The sequence below is a fragment of the Fukomys damarensis genome, unplaced genomic scaffold (assembly GCF_012274545.1).
Source record: "Fukomys damarensis isolate Sample0158 unplaced genomic scaffold, DMR_v1.0_HiC HiC_scaffold_4, whole genome shotgun sequence".
NCBI lineage: Eukaryota > Metazoa > Chordata > Mammalia > Rodentia > Bathyergidae > Fukomys > Fukomys damarensis.
Genome location: NW_022900916.1, coordinates 24,044,312 through 24,053,464, shown reverse-complemented (window position 1 = coordinate 24,053,464; position 9,153 = coordinate 24,044,312).

Here is a 9,153-nt window from a genome sequence, read left to right as displayed (position 1 = left end):
AAAAGAAAAAAAAAAAAAAAAAAAAGCAGTGCCTGGTTCCCACTCAAGATAGAGCAGAACCCATGGAAGGGGCTGCCCAGGCACTGGCTTAAGAGTTCTCCAGGTGATCCCATATTCAGCAGACAGTTCATCTGGAGACCCCCTGGCTGTGTCCATCAGGCGACACCCAGGCTCCAGGAGTACCTGTGCATAGCTTTGCTTAGCTCTGTCTCATCCACCTGCTCTTTAATCAGTCTCTTTGTGAATCTTAATTGGATCAGGCCAAGACAGAAGAGGCATGAGTGAAACACTTGGGGACACAGCTGGAGCAGATACTGAAGCTTGATTCACCTCTCACGCCTTACGTTAATCCTGGCCTGCAAATCAATTGACCCTTCTTTCTCGTAAACTTACACTTGATTGGGCCAAGGATTTAGTTCAGTGGTGCTGCCGGCTGCCTCATAAGCACAAAGACCCAAGTTCGATCCCTGGTACCAAAACAAACTTATACTTGGTTGCCCTTGAACTAAAACCATTTACTTCCTCCTTATTGATCTCCCTCACATCAACCTAAGCCTGTCTTATTTTGTCTACCTTGTTTGACCATCCTCCATATCAAATGTCCTTGTAACGCACCAAGTGACCTCTTTCAAAGATGTCTTTAGAGCCAACACCAAACCTAAGTTCAAAATTTTTTTGTTCCACTTAGGGGTAGGAATATATTTTGTACCAAAATATTTTATCCTGAATAATTTGCTTACTTTTCCAAAGGCAGATGTCTACCCCAAAGACTAAATCCCAAAACTCTTGTTCTCCTTCTGAGCAAATGCCCTTGTAGAGTTCCACAGGCTTTGGTACCACATACCCTACATTGATTCCTCCCAGCCACCTTCTATGTGTAGGCTCGCCCTACTTTCAGGACAAGTAAACGATGCAGTGTATTCTATATGGCCATTACAGACGCTGGGTGACACCGTCAATGTTATTTTTCTTTCCTTTGACCCTTCTTTCCAATTGCCCATGATACTCACCTCCATCAGGATTGCCACACCTACCTCAGCGAGTGTGTCTGAAACTTCCCTCTTTCACTTCTCTTCAGACATCGGCTTCCAAACGTCTGTCTCCACTTCCCGTCCTTGTCGTGGTGACACATGCTTTCTACCTGTTTTCTGTCCTTCACTTGCCCAGAATCCCGGTGGACCTCCTCTACTGTCCCATTCATTTACCCTTCCTCCAAGACCAGTTTCTGCACCTTCTGGTTGGTTCTGCGGTCTTTGTATTCCTCCAAGCCAGTGGTGGTGACACTATGGCATGTGTGCTATTGTGTTTCTCTTTTAAGTAAAAGATGTTATTGTATGAGTTGGTTTTTTTTTTCTAAACTAAAACCTCAGCATTTAGGTTTAATTGCAGTGTTGTGATAAATAAGTGGGTTTGGGGTTGCAGTTTGGCACTCGGCCTCTAAAAGGTCCACCATCACTGCTCTATTTTTTTCTTCTTTATAATCAGTACCACCCATTCCTTGAACCTACCATGTTTTCTCACTTTGTCTTGTAGTGTTCACCTTCCCACTTCATGAGTTCACCCCACTGTTGCCCAGCCAGTGCACAGTCTTCCTGATCTAGTGAAGAGCCACCTCCATGGGGAGCCTTCTGCAGCCCTGCAGTGAACTCCCCAGGTCTGAGTCGCCATCACTCCAGGAGGCTGCTCCACCATTGCCGCCCTGCGTAGTCTGTGTCATATTCACTGGGATTGTCCGAGACCAGGCTTTTCTGTGCTCCAAGAAACCTTGGCTTCCTTTCTCGGTAGACATATTCTGTTATTTACCTGCAGGAAGCAGGAGGTTTCAGAGAGGGTCTGAGAGCAGTGCCGGAGGTAAGGTGTTGTGGCCAGGCTTGGTCTTACCAGTTTTTATGGAAAAAAACCAGAATATGACTCTCCTGGTGAGCAGACTAAGACCATCTGTTTTTATTTTGGAGGACAGGGATTGTGCTTTATTTATCTTAATAAAACCTATTGTATAGAAGTAATACTTTTAAGAGTTCCTTTCAGATTTAATAACGTGTCCTAGTTGAGAAAAGTTTCAGTTCACTTTAACAGGGAATGGAACATAGTACACCTTGTCCTAGACGATTCAGATGTTTCATCTACATTGAAGCTCACTATCAGTGCTCTGTGACTCACAAAAGTACAAAAAGAGGTCTCACCTTAACGTGAGCTATCCATTATTTTTATGTTCACTTGTATTTGCTCTTATTTCCAAATCCAAAAGCAGCTGCCTCTTCTGTCAGGGAGTCAGCCGTATTCATGCCCTGAGTGTAATGTTGATTTGGCTGATTGTGAAGCCCACTAGTGCTCCAGGTTGGGAATGAGCCTCTCTAAATGGTATGTAAATTGCCTGAGGCATTTGGCTGCCCCACCTGCCAATATGGGGAATATGTTATCCTTAGGATGATTCCTGGTGCACGTTAGCCAGTGTGGTGTATTAAGCCAGTGGACATGGAAAGGCATTTTTAGAAGATGTGGGATGGGCCCATACCCGTTCTTCCTCTTGGCTGACCTTGTTCTGCACAGTGGGAGGCTGAACTGAAATTGAGGAGTTTCCGCACTCTCTGGATCCTGGACAATTTGGCCCTTGGGGGAGGCTGATCAGAGAATGGGAGGAGAGAGGTGTAGACTGCTTCTTTCCTGCCCCTCTGCCTGCCAGGGCAACTTTGTCTGGGATCCTGTCAGGAGCCTTTGACACGGCTTCTTTCAGCTGCGGAGAATCCCTTCTTCCCTTCCCTGTTGAAGCCTGCGGAGTGGTGGTCCCAGCGTCACTAATTTTGTAATCTTCTTCACCCTGATGAGAGCTTTGTGAAGGGTCCTTATGTAAGACTTTCCTCAGATCCTCAGATTTGGGTCTGTCACGATCTACCATGTGTCTACATCCCTTGAAATGATTTAGCCTCCAAGGTCTGGTGCTAACCAGGTGACTCCCTTGTGCAGATAGGGGTCTTTCTAATCTAAGGCCCTACCAGTTCTCTTGGTGAAAGGCCCTGGAGCTGAGAGGAATCCCTCATAGGAACGCACTCAAATTGAGACCACCATTTCCTCTTGGAGATTGGACCCAGAGCAAAAATACCAGCAAATTCCAGAGACTCAAATCCATGTTTACCTGAGAGGCTGCAGGTTCGCTGCAGCAGGTTTTGAGTGACAAATATTTGTCAAAATTAAAAAGCTGGAACAATGCATTAATCACAAATGGAAAATGTCATTATGTGGCAAAAGCCAGCTGTAAAGTTTAAAGTTCCATCCTGTCTTTAATTATGTGGCTGGGTCTTCGTGGACTCATAAGTGTAATCTGCATAGATACAAAAATTACACAGCAATCTGGAAGCTTAGAGAAAAAAAGAGAAAGAATGAAAGAAAAGAAAAAATGGCAGTAATTAAATGACAAAAAAAAACTATATTCAAATAAAATTAAGGGTTTGACTTAAAGCCATGGGGGGCATCTTCCTTTGTTTCTTCCTCTGTAGCATTTAAAGGAGAATGAAACAAAACCAGCATTCTGAAAGTGTCTGAGCACTGATAGTGACCCCATCCTAAGGAGAGGATTGCTGGTCCCAGGTACCCCATGGGGCCCAGCTTGACTGGTTCCCTGCTTTGGCTCCACCACTGTACTTCATATAAAAGCCCCAGGCAAGAGGCCCAAGATCCAGACACACAGACAGGCAGGCAGGCAGGCAGACAAACCAACCTCTGAGTTTAGTTGTTAGGTTTACCCATTATAGCAAAGGGTTAAAAGATCTGCTTGGCCTAAGGTGGAAGTCATTATGATAATAATGAGAAGACCACGACTATCTTCACTAACTGGGGGTCCTACAATGTGAACTCCATGTATAAAGGGGACTCCTGAATACCCCATATTTATTTCTTTGTTTCCTTTTGTCAAATATTCAGAATATTTCCATTTCTTCCTGCCATGACAAACAGTGTTTTGGTGAGCATCTCTGTGATCAAATTCTTGGGTACATCTGTGAGAGATTCCCTAGGATTTATACTTTGGCGAAAAAATGTCGGGCTGTGTATCAGACTGGGTCAGCTTCCCAGTCTGTTGCTCCATCGTCTCCATGGTAGCTGAACAAATTACACAGTCATCAGCAAGTTCTGAGAGTAGCCACACACACACTCTGCCCCATCCTTGTTAATATTTCATAAGATCAAACTTTAAGATTTTATTAGTGTAACGAGGTTTTTTATATTTCCTTGATTACTAGTAAGGTTGACTTCTTCTCAAAAGTTTTTTGGCTGTTCAAGTTTTCTCCTTTGTCTAATGGGTTTGTGTGGTGTCTTTATGCTGGATTCTCATCCTTGGGCACTAATATGTATCACAAAATTGTCTTAGGGAGAAATTCCAAGCTTTGTCTACTAAGTAGCAAGAATCACAGAGGGCTGCTGCAAATGACACTTTATTCCAGAGTTTACTTAGCCTTTGATCAAAGGAAGAAAGCAAGCCTGTTGTGACATATATTGTGGAGAAACCTTATGGTAGAGTAAGTCATAGTTCTTTATGAGGGTCAGGCCTGAGTGATTGGGGAGAAAGAACCTGAGAACATATCAAACTCAAGAAATAAATATGTTGGAAAGTAGGGCAAAGCCCAGACATTAGGGGCAGTCTGGACATTTACAGGACAGTAGCAAGAGGGGTTTCAAAAAATGTGTTAAGGGGTACACCTTAGTATGAGATGAGTCCCTACTGGGGTGGTTTCCAGTAGCTTTCAGGACATAGAGTAACAGTCTCCCTCATTCCCAACTGTGAGTCTGGAGGTGGGCAGGGGAGTGGGATTCTGAGCAGAAAATCCTCACAGTCAGCAGCTCTCCCCTGCTGCCAGAGCCACTAAGGATCTCAGTGATTGCCAGTCACTTGGCCAGGGAAGGTGGCTACTTTCCACCACAGGGATTGGGCAGGGTGCCAGAGCTCTGATCTGCATCAACTGCCATTGGACTTTATATAGTCAAGTTTCATTCTGGGCTGACTCCAACCTAGAACACGCAAATGGCACAACTGGATTTGAAGTTTCTCCTTCTTTGCTTTCCCTTCCTATCTACCTATCTAGCAGAGGGCTAGGAGAGGCTGTGTGAGTGCCAAGATGGCCCTCTCCAGTGAAGGCAGGCAAAAGAAGTCCTCAGCGTAAATGGCTGGCCACATTATTAATATTGGCCCTGTCTTCCCCAGCAGAATGCAGTGACCTGTGTGCTGTCATCCAGGAAGATAAGTAAAGGCTGAAAAACAATTAAATATAAAATTCCCTAAATCAAACTGTTTCTGGCAAGTTCACGCCTAAATATATAAAACTATTTAATAAGCTTGCTTCTCTTGGGCAGTGAATCACTGTCTTATAAATCAACCAAGTGAGGGAACTGATGCAACTGTGTCGTGTGCACAATTAGCTCCATTAGAGCAGGAATTAAGAAGCCCCCCTGCCCTTACTACGCCAGCCAAGTGCAGCTTTTCCTTGTAAAGCCAGACATCAATCTTTGTGGTTGTTAGAGATTTTCTTCTTGCTAATTTCGCGTGAGAGCTGGTGTTCCCAACTGCATGGCAATCAAATATACTGCAACAGCAGACACAGTGATGCTTGTCCTAAAATTTAAATAATTATGTTAATAGACAAGCATGCTATCCTGTGTATTAATTCTGAAGCCTTATTTCCTCTCATTTGGTTTCATTCAGTGAAGTATATATCCTCTAAATTCTACCTACATGTTTTATCAAAACAAATTCTACCTGTCCTCAGATTTGGAAAACAAACAAAAGCAGATCAGAAAATTCCTAGAGTTTTTTTTGTTTTCAGTTTTTTTGTTTCTGGTTTGGTTTTTTTTTTTTTTTGGCAGTATCAAGTGGCTTTTATCCCAGAGCCAAGCAATGTTGCCAGAGACTAAAAAATAAAAAAAGAATCAAATCAGTCTCATGTCACAGACTGCCAGAAAGTGAATTAGTGTGTTAGAAGATGTCCCCTGCCTTTTCCAGCATTTAGGAATAACAAACAAAATCTTGTGTTAGCATGAAATTTCCCACAAAGCAAAGGCCTAGCTGCCCCTTGACATTCATCTTTGCAATTCTATTAAAGGGTTTTTCGTAAGAGTAGATTATTGGGTTTCCAGAAATGAACTGACAATCATTGCTACGTAAATATCTTTTCTAAGGGTATTATTTGTTTGCAGTGTCTGGAATTTCTCCTTCACTGCAATTTTAATCAGGATTTACTTTTGCACAGAGCTATGCTCCAAATGAGGCTGTAGCCCATTGTAAATCCTCTTCATCCATTTTATAAGTAACTAAGCTTTTCTTATTTTACAATTTACTCATGCTTCTCAGCAAAACAGAAAAGAAAATTAAAATGATTGTACTTAAAATTCCCTAACCTTCTTCCTAATCATATCCTGACCTTCTATGTAACTTGGAAAATGCATCTCCTTTTAAAAAGCGATTCTAGGGCTGGGGATTTAGCTCATTTAGCTCAGTGGTGCTGCTACCTGCCTCGCAAATGGAAGGTCCTAATTTCAATCCTTGGTACCCCAAAAAAAGGGACAAAGGGACTCTATCACTCTCTTTAGAGCCCTGTGAGGAAACTTATCCCTGTTGATGAAAAGTCTGGAAACTATGAAAGTGGCAGAGAAACATTTGGTTTAGTGTAGTAGAAAAGGGTGAGAAATATTGGCCAGGCAATATTTCCATGCAAGGGAAAAGCCTGTTTGCCTGGTCAGAGCTCCCCAAGGTGGTTGTACATTGGAATTACCTAGGGAACTCTGAAAAAGGGATAATCGTCATGTCCTACCACACATGAATAAAAGATAAATGTGATGTCCCCAGACCAGCCACCCCAGCGGCACCTGAGATCTTGTTGAAAATGCACCTTGGTCAGTCCCACCTCAGACCTGCTGAATTAGAAACTTGGAGAGTGAGCAGGGCTGGGAACCTAGGGTTTAACAAGCCCACTAGGTGATTCTGATCACAATCAAACTCTAATTCTGATTTTGAGGGGTAAGCACTTGCAGGGATGTTTTTACAAGTTCCCAGATAACTATGATGTGTAAGCAGGACTGAGAACAGCTAGGTCTTTCTCTGCCTGTTTGGTTTCAGTGAAGAAAAGGCCGAGTGCTTATTTAATTTCTGGTCCTTTATCTCCAACAGCTGTAGCTGAGATAGTTCTGGCTTTCTGTAATTAGGTCTGAAAATCTCATCCTAAAATGTGTCCATGAGAAGCCATTGCAGGACCTGCCCTTTCTAAAAAATTAAACCTCATCCTAGAGAGAGCATTATTTTATTCATCACTATACTACTACTATATCTTCTTTGTCTATTGATAATGTTGGAAATCTCAAGACCCTTTGAGTTTGCTTTGTTTTGCAAAGAATCTGATGGCCTTCCTGATTATTATTCATTTAACAAAATCTCAAGACCAGCATCGTTGAATTTAAAGCTTGGTGTGAAACCTTATAGTTTTAAATAGGGAGAGTGGCCAGTGCAGTCTTTTCCTCTTCAGTTTCTCACGTTGGTCCTGTCGCTCCTCCACCTCATTCATTTCCATTAACCCTGACATAACCCACTCTTCTCACTTTATCAGCAAGCTTTCTGCTCTGCGTTGGATAATGCATTAATCTCACTAGAGCCACAGTCTCTTTTCCAAAATCCTTGGGACCTGATATGTTTTTTAAATCCATACTCTTTTGACTTGTACAAAAACATTGAATATACTGTCCCCAAAGGCCTGCAGTATAGCTATTTTAGATAAAATGGAACAGAGATGACACAGCACCCCATGATCACTCACTGATCACCAGCAAGTGACTTAAGAAGAAAAATGTGCACTTTCAGAGTTCTTTGCATCTCAGCATTCTGAATATGGGACTGTGGATGGTGTTCTATCTTTGAACCCAGAGTTCAGCCAGCACCAGGGGTATTGAAAAGTCCTGAACCAAGAATCCTCAAACAGTCTTGATTATGTTTGTACTGTTGGCATTTAAAGGAAAGAATTTTTGAATATGTACCTTTGAGTGTTTAGTGCCCAAACCTTGTTGATTAAAGCAGTTTGCTTTTCTCTGGTCAGAGATTGCCGTAGAGATGGACTGCGAACCCAAGGGCACTGGGACAATGGCTGACCATGTGGAAACAAATGCCACTGGGCCTCTCACACCCTGAACGACAGTAAGGTCTAGATGGATCAAATCGTGAACCTTCTGAAAAAATAGAATATTATAATACTATAGCAGGGACCTTGCAAACATAATGAAAACTCTCCAAAGTCATCGGAGAAAAGAGTTGTCAATAAATTCATAAATAGAAAACAAATTTAGGGCAAAAATTGCTGTAAAAGCGCCAAAAGTAGCAACAAACATTTGGAAGATGTGCTGGATAAACATATATTTTAAAGTGCTTTTATAGATCAATGAGGAAAAGATTATAAGCCTTGCCAAAAATATGTGCAAATAAGCCACAGACAAAAAAAGTGCAAATTTCTTTGAAACATAAAAACATTTTTTTAGTTTAGTAAGATTAAATGTAAAAAAACTGTCAAATTGGCAAGGATTAAACAGCATGGTAACTCTGGTTTTAGGAATTTATCCTATAATTATACTCACATAAATGAAGATATACATGCACGGATTTTCACCATGGTGTTATTTTCAGTAGATTAAGAATCAGAAGCAATCTAATTGTATATTAGTAGAAATTTGGTTAAGTGAATTTAATATACATTCACAGCCAAAAAGTTTATGGATGTTAAAATAAATGAGATAATTCTACATGTGCTCACATGGAAAGGTGTTCACTGGGTCTTAATCAGAGAAGTCAGTTACAGAGCAGGGTGGAGGGGATGATTATAATTGTGTGCATATTGATGTGAGCATGAAAATGTCTGGGATAACAGCTGGGCTTGGGGCTGCATAGCTGTAATCCCAGGTCTCTGGGAGGCTGAGGCAGGAGGGTCCCACGATCAAGCTCAGCCTGGGCAATTTAGTAACCTAGAGAGACCTTGTCTCAAAATGTAAATGGCTCAGAGCAGGGATTTAGCTTAGTGGTACCATGTCTGCCTCAAAAGCACAAGGCCCTGATTTTGATCCCTGGTACCAGAGGGAAAAAAGTGGAAAAAAATATATATGTGCATATATATATATATATATATATATATA